Source organism: Zonotrichia leucophrys, chromosome 2 (assembly GCF_028769735.1).
Source record: "Zonotrichia leucophrys gambelii isolate GWCS_2022_RI chromosome 2, RI_Zleu_2.0, whole genome shotgun sequence".
Lineage (NCBI taxonomy): Eukaryota > Metazoa > Chordata > Aves > Passeriformes > Passerellidae > Zonotrichia > Zonotrichia leucophrys.
In genome coordinates, this window is record NC_088171.1 from 131262884 (window position 1) to 131286606 (window position 23723).

The 23723-nt window shown below is 40.1% G+C and overlaps 1 protein-coding gene across 1 annotated transcript in view; it reads right to left on the reverse strand.

Annotated features, from left to right (window-relative positions):
* Positions 1–12611, reverse strand: part of CPQ (carboxypeptidase Q) — a 147174-nt gene extending 134563 nt beyond the window's left edge. Inside the window, exon 1 of the mRNA XM_064706455.1 lies at positions 12480–12611. The gene's annotated coding sequence lies outside the window, so the exon portion shown is untranslated. The remainder of the gene's footprint in view (positions 1–12479) is intronic.
* Between the last annotated feature and the right edge of the window lie 11112 nt (positions 12612–23723).

Consider the following 23723-nt stretch of genomic DNA (forward strand, 5'->3'; position numbering starts at 1 on the left):
CTTAAAAAATCAAGGGAGAAAGGTTCTAAGTATGTAGAAGAAAAAGATAAACTGAAGGCAGAAAATAAGTCTTTTCCAGCTCAAATGAGTATGAAAGAATGAAATGTACAAAACAATACAATGCAGGTAGTGCAGAGGGTGTCAGAAGATATATTTATTAGTAGTTACTTTAAGGATACTTCCACTTATTGTGTGGCCAACTTGTCTGTACCTAACTGCTGTCTTTGATGCTAAAGTGCAAGCTCATTGGGATTTTCATCTTTCAATGGTGCCCTTATGTAGAAGAAGGGCACATCCAAACTTTAATCAGGCTAACTGGCATTTCCACCATTAAAAACATTACAATATGAATTACTTAAATGTTACAGATGGAAAAGAATAAAAGGAAGAGGAAAAAAGACTCTCTCAGATGAGAGATTGATTACTATCTGATTGATTACTGTGTACAGCAATCAGATAACAGAAAGTGGAGCAGAGGGCATAAAAATAGGATAAACAAAGCTAGAGCACTGCTTCTTCTCCAGTGTGGCAAAGTTTTCCCAAAATCCCAGAAAATACAGACAAAAGGGTACAGAGAGTTCACAGAAGTCATGGTTATGGGAAATGAGGAATGAAAACAATAAATTGAGGCTATTAACCACTTAATCGCTAGAGATCTGCAGAGTATCTATCAGTTTCCTCACCACCATTTGATTTTCCTTCAGGCATTGGAGGAAATCTTGAAATCACACAGTGGTTTTGATGACATGAGAATAGACTGAAAAGCCCCAGGGTAACAAACTAACATGCTGCAGAGAGATGTCTGATACATTTAATAGCACTGGAAAAAAAGTTTGTTGTGACAGCTGTGGAGCAGGATGGCTGGGAGGCTAGGTGAACTTGCAAAACGAGGCGGAGATTTCTGCCTAAAAATAAAGTCATAGAGTTCTTCCATCACTTTTAAAGATAAGAAGGAGGGGTGGATGGGAGATGGGAAAAAATACAAGCTTTATGATCTTGAAGAGTGAAGCAGAATAGCAGACATTCCTCAAAGACTGATTTTTCAGAATTGTCATAATTCCTCATCTGGGAACATTTAATTTAATCAGGCTGGGGGACACACACAGTTGTAAATATAATTTACATTACAAAGCCCTTAAAATTAGCCTTTTGAATCATAAAGCTAAGGTAAAGAAGAGTAGAACACAACAAGGATATAAGATTTTGGATAATGTTATTACTTGGACCACAAAGTCTAAAACACCACAGGAAACACCTGAGCTCTTACTTTTACCAACTTCAGAACTATTTTGATTTTCTACAGTTGAAGATACATCCATGACCTATGACCATACAGGCTCTAGTAGTGATACTGACTTATGTAGACATAATAGGAAGTGAAAAGTTTTAAGAACTCCATAAAGATTAAGACTGAGAAAATCCAAACATTCCAAGAGACACGGCAGCCACAGTTCCCCATTTGGCAGAAGTTCATACCCTATTTATAGTCAGCATGGGGGAAGTACTACAGCTTAACACAGAAAGGAAGCAGCAAAAGGAGCCACTCCTCCCTCTTTCCTCACCTCCAAGCCTCAGAATAGTAACAGGCTGCCTTGATATATTCTTATTCCATAGCTGCTGCTGAAATGGATGGCAATAATCCTGAAGAATCACACCATAACCCATGTGCTGGATACTGTATCCAGCATACTTTATCCAAATTCTGTATCAGCAAAACCACAGAAATGATCAGCCAGCTACTTCTCTAAGAGGTGTGCTCCAGACAAAAATTAAGTTAAGCATAACAAAAACAACCCCACAAGCACTGAACAATGCCTCAGCCACACAACAGCTGATATTCTTCTTCTTAATAAGCATGGAAAATATAGTTCTTACAAGGGAGTACATTATCTTTTCAGAGGCAAAAGACAGGAATTCAGTGGGATCTTTAAATGAGAATTGAAGAGAAATACTTAATGAATGGGAGGCAGTTAGGAAACAATAAAACCAAAATACAGTGTTGTTCATATTACATTAAATGCCAAAATGTACAGCTAAAGCAAACTGATAATGTTGAGAGACAACTGAGTGGAGCGGGAGGGAATGATTTTGGAATAATAAATCAACACATACAAGAATAGGGCTACAATTATCTGGTATTTTAATGCGCAACTTCATTCAAATCCATTATTGCCCTAGCGTAAAAAGCAAGAAAGGTATCTTGTACCATTTCACAAAATTCCTAAACTACTGAGACACAAACTCTTCAGAATTGCATATTTTTGTGTCAGCCTTTCCTACAGGTGAGAAGGGCTCCCTTTTTAAGGAAGCAACATAACCAGAGAAATCTTCTCTCACAACCTCTTCAATACTTATGCTTAAACTTCTTCCACCCAAAATTCTAAACTAAGTTTCTTTTTGAAGACATGTTCAACAAGACATCTTCCATCCTGTATTAAGTTAAATCATTCCTATAAATCAGATGTTAAATATTTTTCTTCTGAGTTTTTATTGAAAAACTATCAGACTGCATCCGGCCAAATGATGAAACCTATCTCCCTACCAGGAGGGAGCCTATGACAGAAGGTATGAGCCATCAGCAAATGATCAATCCACACCTCTGGATAGCAAGAGCCACTAAATTGATGGACAGACATTGTACAGGAGCAAACCAAGTTCTGTTAGTGACAGTCAGTACAGGGCTGTTGCTGACAAAGGCTGGTCTGCCACTCCTGTGAAAGCCAAAAGGAATCCCACTGCCGTGCATCTGGCACTTGCAGGTACCTCCTGATGTGCCTCCAAGCAGCGTTCCAGCAGAAGGCTGTTCAGTCCTAAAGAACACGTGTGTGCTCTAGATTTTGGCCAGAAAATCTAAATACTTTGAGTTTCTCCTTCCAACAATTAAATCTCAGTTTTAAAGACAACTACAGATTACACGACTAAGGGTCAGGACATTTGCCAAAATGAATCACCAAATTAAGCAACCTTTGTTACTAATTACGTAATGTGTAACAGGAGGGCAACAGACCAACTTTTCTACTGAATTTTAATAAAAATTGCACCAGATGTTTGCAGCTACACATATATTATATACCACCTCAGAATTAGAAACTTTGAAGTTAAATTCTTTGCATTTTCATATATGACAAGAATAATATGTCTCTACAACCACACATCTACAAAGCACTTTTTGCTTTGCATGTGGAACAAAATCCTTCATTTTAAGTCAGCAGGTTCAGAGAAAAGTTATGCACATTAAACACCTTACAGAAAAAGACCAAAAAAGGGCAATACCAACATTTTCAAAAGTATCCAACCATTTTAGCTACTTTACTCCATACATCTGCAGTCCCAGTGTAAAACTATAAGTAGCACAATAATTTCAAATTAAGTCAATAATCATTCAGCAATGCTGAATATAAGATATCCGAGAATATTAATAAACAAAACTTCCAGATTAAAATAACTGCAACTGCTGAATATTTAATTTGTCATATTTTTTCATACAGTTTTTCTCTACAGTCACAAGAAAAGGTAAGTTCCTCATACTGCTACAGTAAAAAGCAATAAAGTGGTTTTGTGAAGCTGAGAAGTCGGGTCTACATATTGCTACATTTGTTAAGAACTTTTATTTTAGTCTTTCCCCTCCTTTATTGTAGGATACACCCACTGAACCTTCCTTTTCCAAAACAACAAAAATTTGTAAATGCAACTATACAAAAAAGTGAAGGATCAAGAATTTCTCATTACAATTGACAGAAAAATTATCTTTATGATGCACATATTTCTTTACTTATATGAGGGGTGGGAAAAGATATTCATTTCTATGAGATATATTATGAAGTATGTCATTTGTGATTTCATCATGTTCACTAGAGCATAATACTGGTACTCAAATATCACACTGTATTCCAACATATCAGCATTAGAAACAAGTGGCTACAGTTCAGTGGCAATGTACAACTGGGGCCATCATCCAACTGCAGAATGCAATGAAATGTGAGAAAAAAAAAGAAAGAGAAAAAAATCTTAAAAAGCTTGATTGTAACAGACTGCTGGCAAGATAAATACACTTTACTTAAAGAGTTTGAGAGAAATCTGGGGTTTGGCCAATTTTGAGAAATAAATTAGCATAACCAGACCTCTTTCTGATGTGGAAGAAAGCTCCAGCACCACTTTTTCATCAAAGCTACTCTCCAGTGCAGCACACTTTTGATCATGAAGCACTACACTTACCATGCATAAGGCAGATCTGATTCTGTATTTAACTTCTAATTACTTTTTACTACCATTTAAAAGACAGAAATTGTCAAACCATTTTGCTATTGCAGGATAAAAAAGCCAGCTAGGACAACAGACATATATCACTATTAATTTATTTTTAATTTTTTAACATTTTTTATTTTGAGCAATGTTTAACACAGCCCTGTTATCAGGGTCCCCTGTGCTACACACTGCACAGACATGGTGACAGAAACATGCCTTACAACTACAGACAAAAAGAACCAACAACTGGAAGAGGAGGGACCTAGAAGTGACACCTCCAAGTGCTTCAGCTGCCACAGGAAAGACATTAGCATAACCACTCAGCCCCTTTCTTCTGACACCACCAAGAGCAGACGACCAAAAGCTTGCTGCACTGAAGCAAATGGTCACATTACAAAATGTCAACTGGCAATCAAAGTGAAAAAAGAAAAACAAACAACAAACCACCAACAAAAATCCCAAGCAACCACCTCCTCCAAAATATACCACAGAGTAAACACACTAATTATATAGAGATGACAGTGACAGAATGTGATCATCCCTCTCTACAAATGTTAAGACATCTCCCTGACTTTACATTTGATTCTGATACTGCACCTGGACAATAATACTCAGAGATTAGATTATGTCAAGAAATTATGGGAGAAAACAAAACAGACAGAAGGTTTTTCCTAGATTTTAAATACTTCTGCACAATTCAGATTGCATAAGGCAAAGTAAACACAGAGGTGCCAGCTGCCAAACTCCAAAGTACCTGCCTCTGAGAAAACCAACCCATCAGCACTGACAAGAACACACGAGGCTCAGGTAAGTGACTGCACCTGAGCTCAGGAAGCACACAGGGATTTCAGCCAAACAGAGTCCAGAGAGCCCACAGCTTCACTTCCATACCCCCACTGCTCCTCCCATCCTTCTGCTATTCCAGGGGACAGCCACAAACTCCTCCTGGCTTTGCTGGACAAGTTATGCCTGGTACACAACAAAAAGTGAAACTACTTTAACACTCTTTAAATTGATATTTATATACAGTTCTACCAAAACTAGCAGAGAGCTCAGGGAATTAAGATATCTCTGGCTTTGGTTCTTCCTCCAAAATAGCCTTCTGCAAGCACAAGCTTTGGGAATGTGGCCTTAAACTCTTTCTAGTCACAAGACCAAACCATTGAGGAGACAAAAGCTTGAAGAAACAAAGCACTTAGAGCAGTCTGATTTAGCTATAAATATTGGTTTTCAAACCCACACAATTGCTCAGTCATAACTACATAAAATTCAGAGGGCTTTGTCCACAGCAAGAAAAAAAAAACTACCAAACATTTGGGACTCTGACTGTTACTAGTGTGAGTTAAAAATGAAGCCTCTGCATCCTTCAGTAAATCCAGATGTTGCAAATGTCAGTTTCTTGATTAATTAAAAGCAATTCCAAGTTAAAATGGAGCCGGTACTGGAGGATCATGTACACTTGGTTTTGATTTTATCGAAAATACACAGCATATACATCAAATTGCAAGCAGAGGCAATTGGTGAAAATAGAGTTCACATGAAGTTACTAATGCTCCTTCATTGAAAAGCACCTTTGACTTCTTCATAAAGTGCTAATCCTTTCAGGATGATGATTTCACCACATGTGACTACACTTATGTTTTGGTTCTACTCCTCTATGACAACTTCCCAGTTATTCCCTGAAACACATCTGATGGCAACAATAACCATACACACCTTAACCCATGTTTACTGACAAGTCATATCTGTTGAGCACAAAGTACTTAAATATAAACCCCTGAAGAGCAAGCATAGTCAGCAAGACGCCTACATTTCTCAAGTTTACCATCCTATTTAATTCCTAGATTAAGGCCTTTTTAAAAGCAGTGGCATTTTGCTATCAGAAAAGCAGCTGAGTTTACACAGTTACCCACAGTTGCAGTGATGCTTGCAGCAAACAGCCCAGTTGTTATTACATCACAGCTGAAAATGTTTTCCAGGGAAAATAGCTGACTTTCATCTTTCCTATGTCACTTGTCTGTAGGGACAGGCGATGTAAGACAGCATGTTTCATTTTGATCATTTTGGTAAGTAACATTAACTAATTTTTATTTATCCAGTATGCATCTGGTTTTTTTTTTAATTTACAGTTCACATACTGATAAGCTCCCAACAGTTATTTTTATTTAAGATTCTTCAAAGGAACTTTGCTATGCTCCCATTCCTGTCTTCAACTGCTCAACTGCTCTTGTTCTGGATTTTCAGGAAAGTCACTACAGAGTGATAGAACAGTTTGGGTTGGAAGACATGTTCAAGGTCAGGGTCAGCTTCAACTAGATCAGGCTGCTCAGAGCCCAGCCCAACCCGACCTTGACTGTCCCCAGGAATGGGGGCATCTACCACCTCTCTGGACAACCTGTGCTAGAGTTTCACCACCATCAGTATAAAAAATGTCTCCTTTATTTCTAGTCTACTCTCTTTTACTTTAAAACAATTACCCCTTTTTCTATCACAAGATGCCCTGTTAAAAAGTCTCTCTCCGTATTTCTTATAAGCCTCTTTCATTGCCAGATTTGCTTGAACAGTTGCTGTACAACTACCAAAGAGCCCAGTACAATCCATCTGTATTGGATACATTGCATTTGGCTATGCCAGGTCCTCTAACAACTGTAGGGTACACCAGAGAACACTGCAAAGCAAAATATATTTGCTGACTTGGATGGCATTGGTTGCTGGAGACAAGCACCATCTGCCCTCATTCACTTACTCTCTGAAGCCACAGAGACATTCCTGCTCACTACCACTCCTTCTGCAACACTTCTCTTTAGCTGTAAGACCTAAATCCAAAATGAAGCATAAATCAGAGACTCTACCTGCTGGAGCAGTGTATATTAAAATCAGTGTATGTGTATCTTACCAGCCTGGACTGAGTGGGACACAGATTTGGATTTGGATTTTCAAGTACATCTAGGTCCCAGCTACAATCGTTCTGCCCTTCAAAGTGACATTCACTTACACCAGAACCTTGTTCCTCTGATCAGCAGCTGAGAACCAATCCATAAATAGCAATTTTGCTTTGTTTGTAGAAATTAAATGAGCATTAGTACTGGGAGGTTACTGCCAAAGAGAAAATAAAGATGTACCACTCAAGGGAAGGCTGCACTGCAGAAGTCCCTGTGCTCTGAGGAGCAGACAGCTCTGCTCTTTCACGGCCACCTGGGTGCCTGGGGTGGAAAACTCTGCAGCAGCTGCAGGTAAAATGCACAAGGACAGTAACCCAGAGCCTACACAGAATTTTCCAAGCCTATTCCTGAGACTTTTTTCAACTGAAAACCCTCTAGAGATTCCTAACTCAACAGCTATTTCAAGACAACCAAAGTGAACAATTAAAACCAAGTTGACTTTGTTTTCCTTCTTGAGTATCTCTCAATGCATTGCTGAGGCAGATATTGTCTGCTCTGTGTATTTTTCAACAGCACTGAACAGATTACCTGAGATTAGTATTGCACTTGTCTGCTTTACCTAGTTGTCATAGGAGAAAATATTAATAGCCCACTGCAGTAATATACAGAATCATTCTTAAAGATTGATCATATGGTCAATCTCAAAGAAATTAGTAGCTTCCAATTCTTTCTGCTTCCAAAACAATAAACTTCAGTTTCATTAAACTGAAACTCCAAGAAGTGTTTCATAGTCTGCCACTAAAGAGGACCTGTGTTTTGTACAGGAGAACATGACCAGAAAGAGAACTAGATCAGCCTTGTGATTCAAAACAGTATAAACCAACAGAATCAGAAACACTAATCTCAAAACGTGTGCAGAGTAGAAGGGGAAACCATTTAAGACAAATCAAATTTAAGTTCTGGTCGGCAAATGTCACAGATAAAATGGTGGATGCTTTCCCAATGGAGACTACGGGCTCAGATTATATCAGACCTCCAGAAAGAAGATTTCTTTCTCAAATTACTATTGACACATGCATAATATTATATAAGCACCTTTTCTTGGGGCTACTTGAAACATAAAATTCCTTTGGACTCGCTTTAAGTAAATTCATAGGTAAATTCTGGGAAAAAAAAGAAAACTCACAAAAAATTAAAGGCACGGTGCATCAATGTACATGTGGCAGATGAAAGCTAGAAAAATTCAAGGAGGACAGAAGAGTGGTCTCATTCCCTTTCATACAGTGCATTCAAACAGAAAATGTAATTTCACTACATTGAAGTAAAAGATCAGTCACCTTAACCAGCAACTTGAGAAAAAGAAAGAAAGAAGTAAGCCCAAACACATAGAGAACAACAGATTTAAACCCAGAACTGTGCTCTAATATCAGTCCTAAAACAGGCTTTAAAAGGGTGACAACAAGTCTCAGTTGGACAAGATGATAAGTCTGTGGGGTCAGAAACCAGGTTTGGGCAAATCCTGAGCCTGCAGAAACTCTCACTGTTGTACTGAATGCAAGATGGTCACTCAGGCAAGTTTAAAATAATCTTAGTTGTTTATAACTCCTATGATGCAAGGAATGTCTGATAGGTGACCTGAGATTAACCTCCTCTTACTCTAACATAATGATCATTGATTTAAAATTTATCTCAGAGAACTGAGATAAATTTGACTGATACATTTTCTTTTTTAAAACAGCATTAGTATTCTCTTAAAGTCAGGTTGTAAGATCACAAGTCTTTTGCCATACCTCTGATTGCAGTGTGTAGTACAATAAAACACTTTGCCAAAATACATAAATTCTTAGAGATGTATTTTAATCTACATGTCTATTCATTAGACACTTCCATCAAGTCTCTCTTGGCAGCAACAGCACCAAAGGGATTTCTACATTTTTCTCTCATCCACTGTGTAGAAAATTAATAGAAGAGGCCTATCTTAGTTAGACCTAAAGAGTCTGATAAAATATTACTATTATTAATACCAGTACAGAAAAAAATGAAAGAATCCAAATGAGCCAGGTGTCTGAATATTCTCCATTAAATAAAAAAATAGGTAGGTAGGTAGACAGACAGATTAAAAGCAAACCTCCCACCATCAGTCCATTCTCTCTATCTCAATATCAGAAATCAAGTCTCTTGTAAGACCAAGGTACCCAGATTACCATTTTTTAAAAAAGGCTAATATTCTTTACAGGCTAACAAGGTTAACATTTTTCTCAAGCTCACATACAGATTTCTCTTGTACTGTAAAACTGAAACAAAAAAGAGCAAAGCATTCTTCAAAGATTCTGGCAAAAATACTGACTTAATTGAATAACTGGCATTTAAGAGATTACAAATCTGAGCTAAAACTTCACTACTGCCATCACAGTGAAAATGTAAGTGACTTGGGGTCAGCTGAAGAAAGAATTTACATTTATTTCACTACTTTGAGATTACTGCAGACATTTGGTAACAAAAAAGTGAAAGATTACTGCAATGCAGTTTTTGACAGATAATATTTCCTGTCGAGACAGAACAGAAAGAACTGTAGAGCTTCAAGACTGTAATCGTTTTGTACATTTCTACCCACAAAGTGCTTCTTTAGGCAAAATATTTCACCCCTGCAGCTGCTACCTCTTAGATGTACTGCCACCCTTCATCTTCATCCTCCCACAATCGGGAAGAAAGGAAGAAATGACAAGGCAAAGTTTTCAACCTTAAAACAAGAAAGTTTTATACAATATAACAGGAATAGATAAAAGAATCCCATGTTCATTATGAGTTTTTGCAATTATATCAAGATATTACAAGTTGCTTCCTTTCTCAAATCAGCATTAAAGACATGCAGGCATTTGCAAAATCATGTTATAAAACAAATACAGATTTATATGAGCTTTTGCTAACAGATGTCTCCCAACAGGGGTCAATGACAGGTTGTTCTTCCCCAGCCCAGATTTGCAATCTGTTCTTATCTGATTCAGTATCTTATTGTTTTGCTGTTCAAAAGAATTATATGTATTTTAAACACCAAGAAACAAGATCAGGTAAGACAAAGGCTTTGTATGAATCTCTAAAGCTGTGGTGGCTTTGATCCAAGTTTATCTGCACAGCCTTCATCTGAAAGACAGAAGTTGGAGTAAAGTAAAACTGATTGCAAGGATAGATGCTATTCAACCTAGGGAGGATATGTCTAAGGGAATTAGACAAAATGTACAAGGAAAAAAGGGATGTAAGAACTCTCATGCACATGGCAGGCTTTGTGGAGCTTCTTTGAGGAAATAAGGGTCTGAGATTTTATTAAAATCAATAATCCAACAGAAGGAGCAGCAGACGAGACTGGAAGGTGATTTTCAGAACTGACAGGTAAGCATGAGAAAGACTTCTAATAAAAGCTTTCATCCCTGCAAAAAATTAACCAGAACAAAATCAAGGCCAGCTTTTGTCACCCTAACTTAAATCTTGAAAATTTTCACAGGCTAAAATAGAGAGATACAGATAGATGAAGATACAAGCAGTTATTCCATTTCCACACAGGAAGTCTGCTCTACAGCCAAGCCAAATATTGCTTTGTAAGAAGAAACACTCGCATGCTCTCCTTTAATCAATAGATTACAACACTCCTACAACAGTTCTAGAGAACTATCTCCACAAACAATTAGTAAAAACTAGTAAAACAAAAAATTAGTAAAAACTAATCTAATTTTGAACAGAGCGAAAACAACAGGCAAAATTTTGAAATTAGGGCTCAATAACAAGACATTAGGATTTTAGGTGCCTTTGTGCATGGCACTGTCTAAGCAGGCACTTTTGGTGCTCATGCAGCACTTGATAAAGTCAAGTCCTCAAAATATTGCAGTTTGGAGGAAAAAACAAGTAATTAATACACAAATTGAATTCTTATGCTTGTATCTTGAATTTGTTCTTTTGTAGTTTTGAGCACATGTACAACTTGGCACACTACATTCAAAAGGTTCCTTTGCATATAATGCTTCCTTAGTAAAATCTAATTCAGCCCACAGAACTTGTATCTTTTTCATGTTTCTTGATATGTTTTAAAATATTTTTATATATTATTTTCACAATATTTATATATTTTTTAGCTTTTGGTCAGCGACTGCTGTCAACTTTGCTCACTTCAGGATCATGGCAGAGCATCACGCTTTACCTAACACTGACAATGCACCCCCCAAGCACTGTGTGACTGCCAACTTTGAGTACATATTTGTTTTTAAATTAAGAGGAACAAGTGGGTGAGCAAGGATTTTGTTTCATAGAATCACAAAATCAATTAGGCTGGAAAAGATCTGAGATCTTTGAGTACAATCTCTGACCTAACATCACATCAACTAGACCCTGGCACAAAGTGCCACATCCAGTCTTTCCTTAAACACCTCTGGGGATGGCGATTCCACCTGTTCCTGAGCAGTCCATTCCAATGTTTAATCACTCTTTCTGTGACATTCCTCCCAATGTCCAACTTAAAACTCCCCTGACACAGTTTAGGCTACGTTCACTTGTCCTGTCGCTTGTTACATGGGAAACAGGACTGACCCCCATGTGGCCACAATCTCCTTTCAGGTAGTTGTAGAGAATGATAAGGTCCCCATGAGCCTTCTTTTCTCCAGGCTGGACACCCCCAGCTCCCTCAGCTGCTCCTCATGGGACTTGTGCTCCCGCCCCTTCTCCGGACATTCTCCAGCCCCTCAATGTCTTTCCTGTACTGAGGGGCCCAGAAGTGGATGCAGTGCTTGATGTGCCCCTAACCAGAGTCCCGGGGGACAATCCCTGCCCTGCTCCTGCTGGCCACACTCGCTGATACAGGCCAGAATGCCATTGGCTTCCTTGGCCCGCTGGGCTCACTGCTGGCTCACGTTCAGCCAGCTGTCGACAAGCACCTCCAGATCTTTTTCTGCTGTGTCACCAATGGATCCACGCTCCTGAAGTACGACATGCTGGGGTCAGTCACCCCTGCAGCAAACGGCGAGCAGCAGACACAGCGAGGCGGGGCCGAGCCCCGCTACCAGGCTGGGGGCGCCGGCCCGCCGAGCCCGGGCAGGGCCGGCAGCACCGGGGCTGCGGCCCAGCGGGCGAAGACCCCATTGCGGGGTGGGGAAAGGCAGCCCACGCTGCACGGTTCCACCGCAGGACAAGGAGCCGGGGCTGGGCCCGGGAATGGCGGCGAGGTGCTCCTTCTCCGGAGCAGAAGCCTCCCGAAAAAGCGCTGCAGCCCGGCGGAGAGCGCCGGCAACCCGGGGGAACGCCTAGTGCGGCGGCGAGGGGGAGGAGGAAAAGGAGGAGGATGAGGCAGCGGGCAGAGCAAACACGCACCTTCCCCGTGCAGATCGGGCGGCGGCTCCGGCACAGCCCTGAGACCCGGGCGGCTGCGGACGGGGAAGGCGGAGCCGCCGCGGGCTGGGAGGGCCCGGCCGCCGCCCAGGAGCCGCCGCTGTCCCCGGCCCTGGCGCCTCGCAGCCCGCCCCGAGGCCAGGCGGGCCCGGCCCGGCCGCTGCCGCCCAGGCCCGGGGGCCTGAAAAACATCATCCGTCACCAGCGGGCCTTGCAGGGGACTTAGAACTTCCGTGCGAGGGGCTGTGGGGGTGGTGAGGCGTTGGACGAAGCTGCTTCCCAAAGAAGTTGCGGATGCCCCATCCTTGGAAATATTCAGTGCCAGGTGGGATGGGGCGCTGGGCAACGTGATCTACTGGAAGGTGTCCTTACCCATGGCAGGAGATTGGAATGAGACAGTTTTTGAGATCTCTTCCAACCCAAACTATTCTGTGATGCTGTGATGATTCTATGATTGTACTTTTACAGGGAATGTGTGATATTGGTGCAAGGGCACATGGAAAATGGGTGAAGCATGAGGAGCCTTTCCTGCTGGCTGCACAGTGGCCGCATCCTTCTGACTATTTGAGAGCATGGCAGTTCTTGCTTGTGTAGTTCACTGATGTTTTCCAGCTGTCTGAGAGCCTTTCCTGCTGCCTTCATGCTCCTGGGAACTGTGGCAGGGCCCCTGCTCCTCAGATGGTGGCCGCCTGCAGAAGTAACATTGCACTCATTTAAATAAAGGTGTGTTTATAAAACACTTAGGTAAATGAGTGCAATTTCTTCTGTAGATAAGATCTTAAAATATAAACATGGGTCTTAATCTGCAAACACTTGAATTAAAGCTCTCATTTTATTCTGTTTAAGTCAATGGCACTACCCAGGTGCTTAGAGGTAAGGGTTTTTAGGATCAAAGCCCTTGGTGCATTTCCAAAAAGCTGCTGTAGTAGGAAGACATTGAAGAATTTCCCTCTAATATTCACCACCGTATTCCAATATTAATGAACTTTCTGCCTCAGTGAAATGACTGTTACACTAATGAGCTTCATGGGTGTGTACCTTGAGGAGGGGTTTGAAACACATTATTATAAGATAATGGCTGATCCTGCCAACCTGACTCCACCTCTGTATTTGAGGTGACTCATTTGTATTTTTTCACTTGTATTTTTCAGTACAGCATCTGAACAGTATGTTTTTGCAGCTAGAACCTTGTGCTCTGCAATACAGATCAGGGAGCACGCTGGTGGGATGAAACAACATATTTCTCAAACTGCCACAGTCCTTAAGAGTCCTATTCCATTGAGGGTAACAGAACAACTGCTTCAACAAAAATATTACACAAGGAAAAGGCTGTCAGATATTTTCCTGTCTGGCTCCTTCTTAGCTGCACATTCTGGATATTCTTTATATGTAGTACCCTGTAAGCTGTAAGTATCTATCTAGTACTGTACCTCTGGAATGAAATTATACAGTGATTAATGTGATAAATATGTCACAAATAAATATGAAAGTCATGCAAGAAAATATTCTATACTCAAAGTTTGGCTGTTACACCCACAACACCTTGAAGTTAACTACCAATGTACAGCCTTCCTTTTCACTTTCAGCAAGAGAACACAGGACATGCCTTCATCAACAAGCTCATGTAAAACTGTTTTTGCAGTATATAAAGTATATAAATCGATTCATGAGAGTGATTTCTTTTCACTTGCTCCCCTAGCAATTAAATCACTTCACCCAACTGGTTTCTCATTATTTTTTCTTAATTAGCTTCCTTTGTTAATCCTTCTCTACCAAGAAGATGAGAGTCAGGCCATCTTTTTTTTCTCCTTCATCAAATAGTCAGAAGGAGAGAGATATCTTGGTGTAGCTGTCATTAATCCCAGGTCAGAGAGCAGAGAACTCAGTGCTTTAGTCTTCTGCTGTCCTTGCCAGAGGAGTGGCAAAAGCAAGTTAAGAGGCATAACAGCAAAACCTAGAGCTCCACTCCTCTTCAGCCAGCAACATGCACAAATCTGTTTACAGGTTTGAAACACATCAATATTCATTTAGCCTCAGGAAAGGTATTTCCCTTACACCCACCTCTTACGTGATTTTCTCCATTTTGCATTATTCACTAAATACACAGATTTGTTTACAACCTCAGGACTTTCAGATTGCTTGGTTTTCCCTACTCAGGACTGTAATTGTAAATCTGGGAGAGTCTGGAGCTGAGGAGTCTTGTGATCAGTTTCACAAACTTTATAGTCTACTATATTGGGCAAGATCCCAGCCCCACCATCCAGAAATCATCTTTGTCATGCATCTTGCATACTCTTGAACTCATAAAGACTATCAGGTGCTTGAAGGGCTCTGTATGGATGCATCTTTTGTACAAGACTGCTGTGATTATACTGGTAGAAACAGTGTCAGAGTAAAGAATTTATTATTAAAGATAGGGATTGGATATATATGAATGTCAATAATAATCAGAATCATCTGATTGTAAACTTGGTGCTTCAAGGAATAAGCTGGTACCTAGCTCCTGGAAAGGGCAATTCAACCTAAAATGAGGACATATGAGACTACTTACTGTTGGATTTTTTCACCTCCTATTGTACAGCATATGAAGCAACTGGTGGAGTGTGGTGTTAGGCACAAAACAGTCACTGCCTGAGCGGCTCCTGAATCTCTTCTGATGGAAATTGCTTGGTACAAGGTTTCTCCCTGCAAAGAAGGGGGAGTGACATGATGCTACTTTGCTGTGCTTTGGTTTTCCACTCCATTTAGACTGTATGGCTTTCAGAGCAGGAACTGCTTTGGTTGTCCTCCAAACTTTATTGAAGTCTCTAAAATGTGACTGTATTAAAATAATAAGAAGAAATCACAAGCATATTCACATACTAATTATTATGCAAAGTAGGGAGGGGGAGGGAAGAAAGTATGAGATTCCTTTGAAAAGCTGCCAGCACAGGACCAAATACAAAAGGTGTTTGAAGTGGCAGCACACTGTACCAGACTGAAGAATTACCAATATACCAGTTACCCTTGTTTAGGGGTATGCTCTCAATTATCATTTTATGACATTTATTTACTTTAGCATAGCATTTTTTATTTTTTGACTCAGTCTCCCAAAAGTCTCCTCTAAGTTCACAATGGATTTTAGTATCACTACAAGATGTTTTCTTCATTTAAAGCTTTTTTCTGTTGCTTTGCACTGTAGACAGGTAAAAATGGATTGCTAATTAATGCAAACTTCAGCTTTTATTTCCCCTTCTTTTTTTTTCAGTCAAAGGAGTTGAAAATAATTACTCTCAAGTTTCAAAGAGTAATTTTTCTTCAGTTCTTTGTAGAAGGAAGTACTTAAGCTTGATCATGAGTTATATGTCTCCATTTATGCAGCCTAGCAGCAAATAAATATATCCTAGTAAAGCACAGAACAGGGGAAAAAAGCAGAGACATTGTGAAAGAAAAATAGTAAGCACCTCAAACATGTATTTTTCTACACAGGTCTGTTTGCTTTTCTGCTATTGTGTCAGAGACTTGCTTATTTCAGGTATCAAGATCAGATCATCAGGTGAGAACACCTGCCAGCAGTGGGTTGGTAGGGGCTCCTTGCTTGGGACACATCATAGCTGCAACCTGGCCAGTGCAATGCAGGTTCCCAGTCAGAAGTCAGCCTTGGTTGCCTCAGGTTTCTCTGCATTGCTGATATAAGCCAACAAAAGTTGATATAAGCCAGCAAAATGAGCCTTCTCCTGCCAAAGTGAAGTCTCCTCTCTGAATAACACCAGCCAAAATAGCCAGCAGCAAAATGCCACTGTATTCATGCTCCTGGCAACTGCAAGCCCTTCTGCTGTTACAGCCTCTTGCAGCGAGGGCATACAGCATCTCCAAAAAGCCATGGTGAACACATGTGCTCCAGGGACACAAAAATGTCTGCAGCTCATGACCCCACAAAAGTTCTGGCAGCAAAACTTGCCACTAAAGGCACAGTCTGGCAGGGTGATTTCTCCTGCAGACTACTATATGTTTTCTTAGAGGGGCAATGGGTTTGCCATATCACAGACAGGATTTGGGTAAAAATTGGTGGAACATGTTCCCACTCAAATCTCCTTATAAACTGTGTGACTTGTGCTGCCATGGAGGGAAAACAGAGCACAGGCACCTGATATAAAACTAGACATGCAAGGACCCCTGTTCATTCCTGCGGATTTTCAGTTTTCAGGTAGCAATGGGTCCAGCTATATACAAGTGTATTTGCATGTCTTGACATCAATTATCACATATTTGCATTAAAAATACATTAAATACTGCCCCAAAGAGCTTTCCTTACAATGCAGCAATTAAATTATAGTTTCTCTCAGAACTCTCTTCCCTAGAGCTAGGTACCTTCATTCTTCTCAGTATTTTAGTGAGGATAAAATCCAGGTTCAAATTACTCAAAATCCAAATTTGACTTATTCCACCCATATTTGTCCCAGACAAGTTTAAATTAATGGATAGTTTTTAAAATGCAGATAAAATACATGCTTTATTTCTGGACTTGGCCTGAATTGAACTGTATTGAACAGACCCCCGTGCCCATCACTGGAGGTGCTCAAGGCCAGGATGGGTCTCTGAGTAACCTCGTCTAGTGTAAGGGGTCCCTGCCCAGGGTAGGGGGGTTGGAACTAGATAATCTTAAACATCCCTTCTAATCCAAACCACCCCATGATTCTATGAACACATTACATTAGTGTTCACACAGGATGTGTTCACATTACTGTTGATACAGGATGTGAACATGAAACCTCCATCTTACAGGCAGATGGGAGGCTGAGTAGAAGTGTGATTTCTCTCAGTAAGCTTCAGCCAGCCATTTTACTGGGAAGGGAAATGTTCTTGGAGTGGCAGATACTAGACAGATGCACAGAAACTCCGTGCTAAAATAGCTTGTTATCATCTGAACAGGCTCAAAAGTGAGGGTGCTTTGTTTTGTGATACGTTTTGAGCACAGACACAATGTGTGGATTCATGCCTTGAGACCTAGCTTCACCAATATCTCATTCTAGGTTTAACTTCAAGACCCCGAACAGGCTGTTAAAGTCACACATTAATCATTTAAACTTAAAAAAAAGTCACTCTGCAAGAGATTTAATGTGTTCCAAGACTAACTAAAATTTTGGATTCCTGATCCTCTGTGGTATATATATAGAAGGTGGTGTGATTTCTATTCAAATTTGCAAAGTCTGTCTGATCATGGTTTGAAAGTTTTGATAAACGCTGAAAAGTGCAAATTCTATAAACTGAAAGATTGTCTAAAATAACATCTTGCTTCTTTAAGAACAGGTACAGCATTTCTTAGAAGAGCCAGAGGTGAACAAGTCTGTGGAATTTCAGAATCTGCATTAAAAGTCCCATTAGGAGAGGCTGAAGTAAAATTCTGCTTGGCTTTTAGTAGCTGAAAGTGTGTGATAAAAAGCACAGACTGGATGAGAAAAAGTTATGATTTCTATTGCTAGAGCTTTTACAAAAATCAAACCATGAACTGGGAGAAGTCACATGGCTGGGCACCTGTAACTGATTTTTGAGATGATAAAAGAAAACTTTAGACACTTTGATAGCTCTTCTGTAGGTATATTTTTTTTCAGTTTTGGGTTTTTTCGGTTTTTTTTTTTTTTTATAAAACCACTTAGAAGCTGAAAAAGAGGAAAGCTTCTACTTCTCCTACTTATGATAAAAAGAGAAGACAGATTGAGAGTTGCTGGTTCTAAATAACAGACATTGTGATTAGAATTACTTAATTCAGTAACTAGCAGAAGTGCTTCTGTGTAATAAATAAATTACAATAATTGCACAATTTGCTTTATAGTCAAAATAGTTTTGCTTATCTTTGTTCTGATGGGCCTAATGTATTTTATTTTATAAGAAGTGCTAATTTCATGTATTCATAATGAATTCTCAATTTACATTGAAAAGCAAGTTGAAACAAATAAAAGCCATAAACTGAATTAGCTGGTAAATAAATATTTACTATTTTAACATAACAGAATGGAAAAACTAAAATATAAAAAATGGAAGTTAAGCTTTGTAATGGTGTAAGTATGAAAATAGTCTGTACTACTGCAGAGTAAAATTTAGTGTAAAGATTAAATAAACTGTGAGTTAACAAGCCATCTTGTTTACCAGCCAATAAAAATAAATTTTCTGTAGGAAAATATCTGAGCAAATGCAAAACAGGGTGAAAGCTGATTATTTAAAACAAGTATCTAGCTGCTGCTTTGATTGTAGTCAATAATTTAAGTTTACAGTGATTCTCAGGGAAGGTTTTTCTGCAGGATGGAGCTCAGATCATGAAGACTCACTAGAACTGCTCCTGAAATCTTGGCTCACTAGCACAGAAGTGGCAGAGCTGCCAGCCTGGCAGTGAGGCAATACAGCAAGGCAGGGTCCTTCATTCAGGCTTTTTGGTCTGAGCAGGAGTGAGCCCTTCCCTCTGCCATCTGAGACTTTTCCCACGTCAGCAGTAACTCATCTGGCACTGTGGGCTGCTCCAGAAGAAAGCACATGCTCTGCTTCTGTTCCTTTCATAAGAGACTCTTGTGTTTGCTCTGTGGTATTGAAAATTATGGGGATGAATGATGAAAACTGCACTTTGGGCTGTTTTACATTCTTTCAGTAACATTTAGTGTGATGGTTTTTGACTTCTCCCTGCTGCTATACTTAGAAAGGGGAGTAGGAAGGAGATGGGTGTTAGTATTATGGGTTATGACACAAAAACATCAAAAAGAGTCTGTTCTCATTTCTCTTTGGTATCCTTTGGGGACCTGCAGTGTTTAGAAAAAGCTGCCATTCCACCACAGGAACTTAGGAAAATGGGTACCAAAATTTGTTTACTCTCCAGGACTACATATGGCCATACAAGGTGGGTGGGTAACTAGGACACAGAGCTTTTTCCTCCACTGAGCTTAGTTTCCCACCACTAGATAAACTTCAAGTAGGTTGCCTGGTGGAATTATTGTTCCTTATACGTCAGCGCTTGGATTAAACATAGAAAAATATCAGAAGCTTCCTCTGCATTCATCAAATAAAAATCCATGGGAAAAAAACTTGCATAATGCCCCAAAGAAATCTAAATTAATTAAAGTCACCCCCTACAGAGAACTTGGGCTCTGTTTATTTTCAACAAACTATTACAGGTTTTGCAATATTTTTCTGGAAGTTTTTCACAAACATTCCTACTTCCTCTCATTCCAGGCCAGGGCTGAACTGCCAGGATGGAGGAATTCTTTGGACCTGACCTTTAGTCATAAGAGACAGAGGCGCTCAGCCTCAGTAAAACTACAGCATTCTACAAATCTATTACATCTACAGATTTAAAGCTGCAATTTGAATTAAAAAACTAAAGAGTTGTGCAAGCTATGCCACCAAAAGATGTATCAAGAGTCCGATGTAGTGAAAGTATGACATCTTCCAAGCATGGGAAAGAAATGGAAAGGTGCTTCAATAGGCACAGCATGTCTCAACAGCAAAGCCCCTGTTGCACATCTCATCCCTTTCTTCCCACCTCCCAGGGACCAGGCAACCCAGAGCCTTCCATGTGCAGCCCAGCACCCCAACCACATCCTCCTGCCAGCCTCCCAGCACCTTGTGCAGGCAGCAGGATATGAGCAGGGTCAACTCTGCAGGTCCTTCACCTGCTTTGCTGTAGCCAGAATTCCAGGGTAGAGCCACGAGCAGAAGCTGTGATGGGGGACATTCCCTGCTGTGCTGGGAAGCTGTGTGCATCCAGGAGCATCTGTCAGGGTGTGACACCAGCACCTGCTCGCTCTCCTGCCTACAGATTCTCTCTGTGAAGGACAATTCCAGTGCAGTGGGAACAGCTCAAGAAAACAAAATGCCTTATAACTTTCAGTGGAAAACAAGGGCTGTCAGGACAGTTTCTCTTCCTGCCTTCTTTCCACTCACCCCCAGTTAATGTCTGCAGTTCTAAAGGAGCCCCGACCCCTCCCCCTCATTCCTGCTATAAAGTAAACTCAGGTACTTCAAGTACACAGAGGGATTTTCCGATTTCCACCCACGTAAGCAGCTACTTGGCACATCTGATGCGCATGTGAAATTGGTTCACAAGGGCCAGGGCAGGCACCCACATCTCCATTTCTAGCTCTACTGAGCTTAAATTTTATCATTTATTTGATTTCAAAGCAAAAAATACACAACTTACTTTACTTCACAGAAGAAGAAACCTCAGCAAAGCATCTTTTTTCCCCTGGCAGGGTTGGGTTACTGATCCCCCACTCCCACCCACGCAGCTGAACCCAGTGCCTGGTCAGCCTGAGAGCTGTGAGGAAATCAAATGCACATGTCAGCACTCCCCTCTCCTGCTCCAGCCATGAACCATCCCAGAAGCAGAAGACATGCCAGGGAGTGGTGTACTAGCTGTGTCTTTTCTCAGATGAACCGTAGAGCAAAGTCGTGTTCGCTCAGCCTCATGGAAGTTTTGGAAAGGCAATACTCTAAAGGTTCCCAGCACGGAGCTTTCGCACCAAAGTTCAAAGCTCTGGGATACACAGACCAGAGTTTAAGTGTAACAAAATTAATATTAATGCTCATTAAAAGTGGACAGCAAGTATTTCCTTAAAGGAAATTATGCCAATCTGATTAAGCAAGTGCTAAAGTCTAAAAAATTTGCTACATGATTTTCACCTATAAGAATAATGGTTTTCACACAGAGCTTTCCTCTTTGGATTCCTCCTCCCTTGCTTACTTAAGCAAAATACATAAATACCCAGCATAATACATAATCTGCCTCACTCCAATAGCTTTTATTTAATATTTATCTGGGTATTGTTTCCTTACAAAAGCTTCCTGTACTCCATATGTTGCTGAAGAATAGTAACTGTCATTTAAGACTGCACTTCACCATCCCTTCCATACATAGCTTTAAGTAAAAAAAAAACCACAACAACTAGTCAAAGTTACTCTCTTGTTAGGAGAGGCAAGAGAACCATTTTTATTTTAATTTATCCTATTTCAGTGAAGTGCAATGCTCAAAGTAAAGAAAAAACTAGCTACGCAGCTTGTAACCAAGAGCTACAATTCACTCATAAAGCTGGCAAGCAGAGGAACCATGTACCAACTTCTGAAGTTATTTTGCCATGAATACAGCAGAGGTGAGAGCCTTCTGTCACGTAAGCTTTACACTAGTTCTATTTGGCTTCTTTTACTAAGAATCGAAGAGGAAGTAACAATTTATAACCCAGGGTAAATCAAAGCAAAATGACATTTTGATAAACACTAGAGCTTATCAATCACAAGGAGACACTGTATCAGATTGCTGAGGAATTCCAGAGCTGCTAGAGTGGCTCTGGCAGAGCGGAGCCAAGGGTCTCTAGGAAAAGCCATGGCTAGCTGAGGGCAGGTGGCGCAGCACCAGAGCCTGGCACCCAGACTGCCAGCTGCCCAGCAACATCCACCAGCAGCCAGAGTATTGCTAAAACACATCCAGGAAGCAGAGAACAAAAGGGAAAGGAAACCAAAGACCAACTCGTGCTAGGAAGCCTCAGCATAAGAGACACACATTGGGTTGCCAATTTCTTCTGAACAGCATTGCTGGGAGTGCAGTGTCTGCATCAGACTGATGAAAACTGAAGTTATGTTTGTAACTAAGATGATAACTGTTAGAATTTTTCCCTAATAGTACGATTTGGCACTGAAAACAGAAAAGCAAAGAGATCATGAGATGATAAATCCTATTAACACACCTACTACATGTTCAAAGGTTTCAGGTTTTTGTTAGGGAGGGTGGGAAGACTGCAACATTTCAGTTCCATGCACACAGCTGAAGCATTAAACCTCTTCTGCATATAACAGAGTGGATAATGAATGTGCAGGAAAAAAAAGGCGAATGGTGAAATAAAGCTGAAAATTTACCTTTGCTTCTGTTTGTAAACAGATGCAGGAGGAACTAGACAAGCATAATATTTGCTAGTCTGCATAATTACAACAGATGTCTATGTTGGATAAAGTGGCCTGTACAGTAGATATAGAGGCAGTCTAACATACATAAATAAAATCAAAACACTACTTATTATCAATTTGCTTATGAACAAGAAGACAGCTTATCTGGTGTTTAATATTTATAGCTATACTTACAGCAATATTCATTGCACCCTTGAAAGAAATTCAGATCTACTACTTTAAGCAAAGTGGGCTTCAAAAAACTGGATGTCAGACTATACAAATAAAGTATTAGTTTAGGCATAGTAGACTTTATTTTGGCACTTTAACAAATGCTTTATTTTACAGCAGTGGCACAGCATTTGCCAGAAATTTTCTTTTCTTGGCACAGTTATTTCAAGCAGTTATTTTACTAATTGAAGTTCACTAAATATTGCACAAGATATACCTGTTAAATTCTTACCCTGTTTTTACTTGCTGAACTTGTATGGCTTTGAAAAACTTGCCAGTTAAGTATAAGTAAAAAGCAATATATTAAATATTTTAGCACAGGATAGCATTCGTTGGTTCCTAAATGACCACTGAACTTGGGACAGCAACAAATAAAAGCTGCACAACTCTTATCTGAAGAGCTACCAGATCTTATTTACAATACATTGCCATTTCTGAAAAGCACTTCAGCTTGACATCCTGAACACCTGTATTTTGGGAATCTCAAAAATAAAAACCAGGAGGTCAGCAGAGCAGAAGACGAAGCCATTTGTCTGTTACAAAGCATAATATAAGGAGGCAGACTGTCGTCTTCTCCCTGTGTCCCTCTATCCAGCACCTATCTAAGGTCTAAGCAACAGACACTTCTCTCTTCTACTCAGAATATTTCTTTCTTCTCTTATGAAGACATTCCACTTGTCTCAACTCTTCTGCTGGAGTCTGAGCAGAACAAACCAAAATTTTTCAAAGGGACCGGGAAAAAACAAACGCGACCAACAAATAAAAAACAAATACACACAGTAAATGAACTGGGGTACTCCTCTGAAATTTACAGTAGGGAAAACAACATTTGCAGGAAGAACAGGCCTGTGTCAACACTGCCATTAAACACAATGCAGAAGTCAAATGTCTCACAGCTAATACACCAGATGCAAGACTTAAACATCCCACTTCGCTCTGCCACCTTAGCAGTAAATCTGGTGCGAGGATCACCCTCATCAACAGCCTTTCTTTTTTGGTCTGGATTTTTAAGATCTACTAGATGTACTCTGTGACATTAAAACATGAGCAAACAGACATAAAATGAAAATCATACAAAAGTATATCACAATAGAA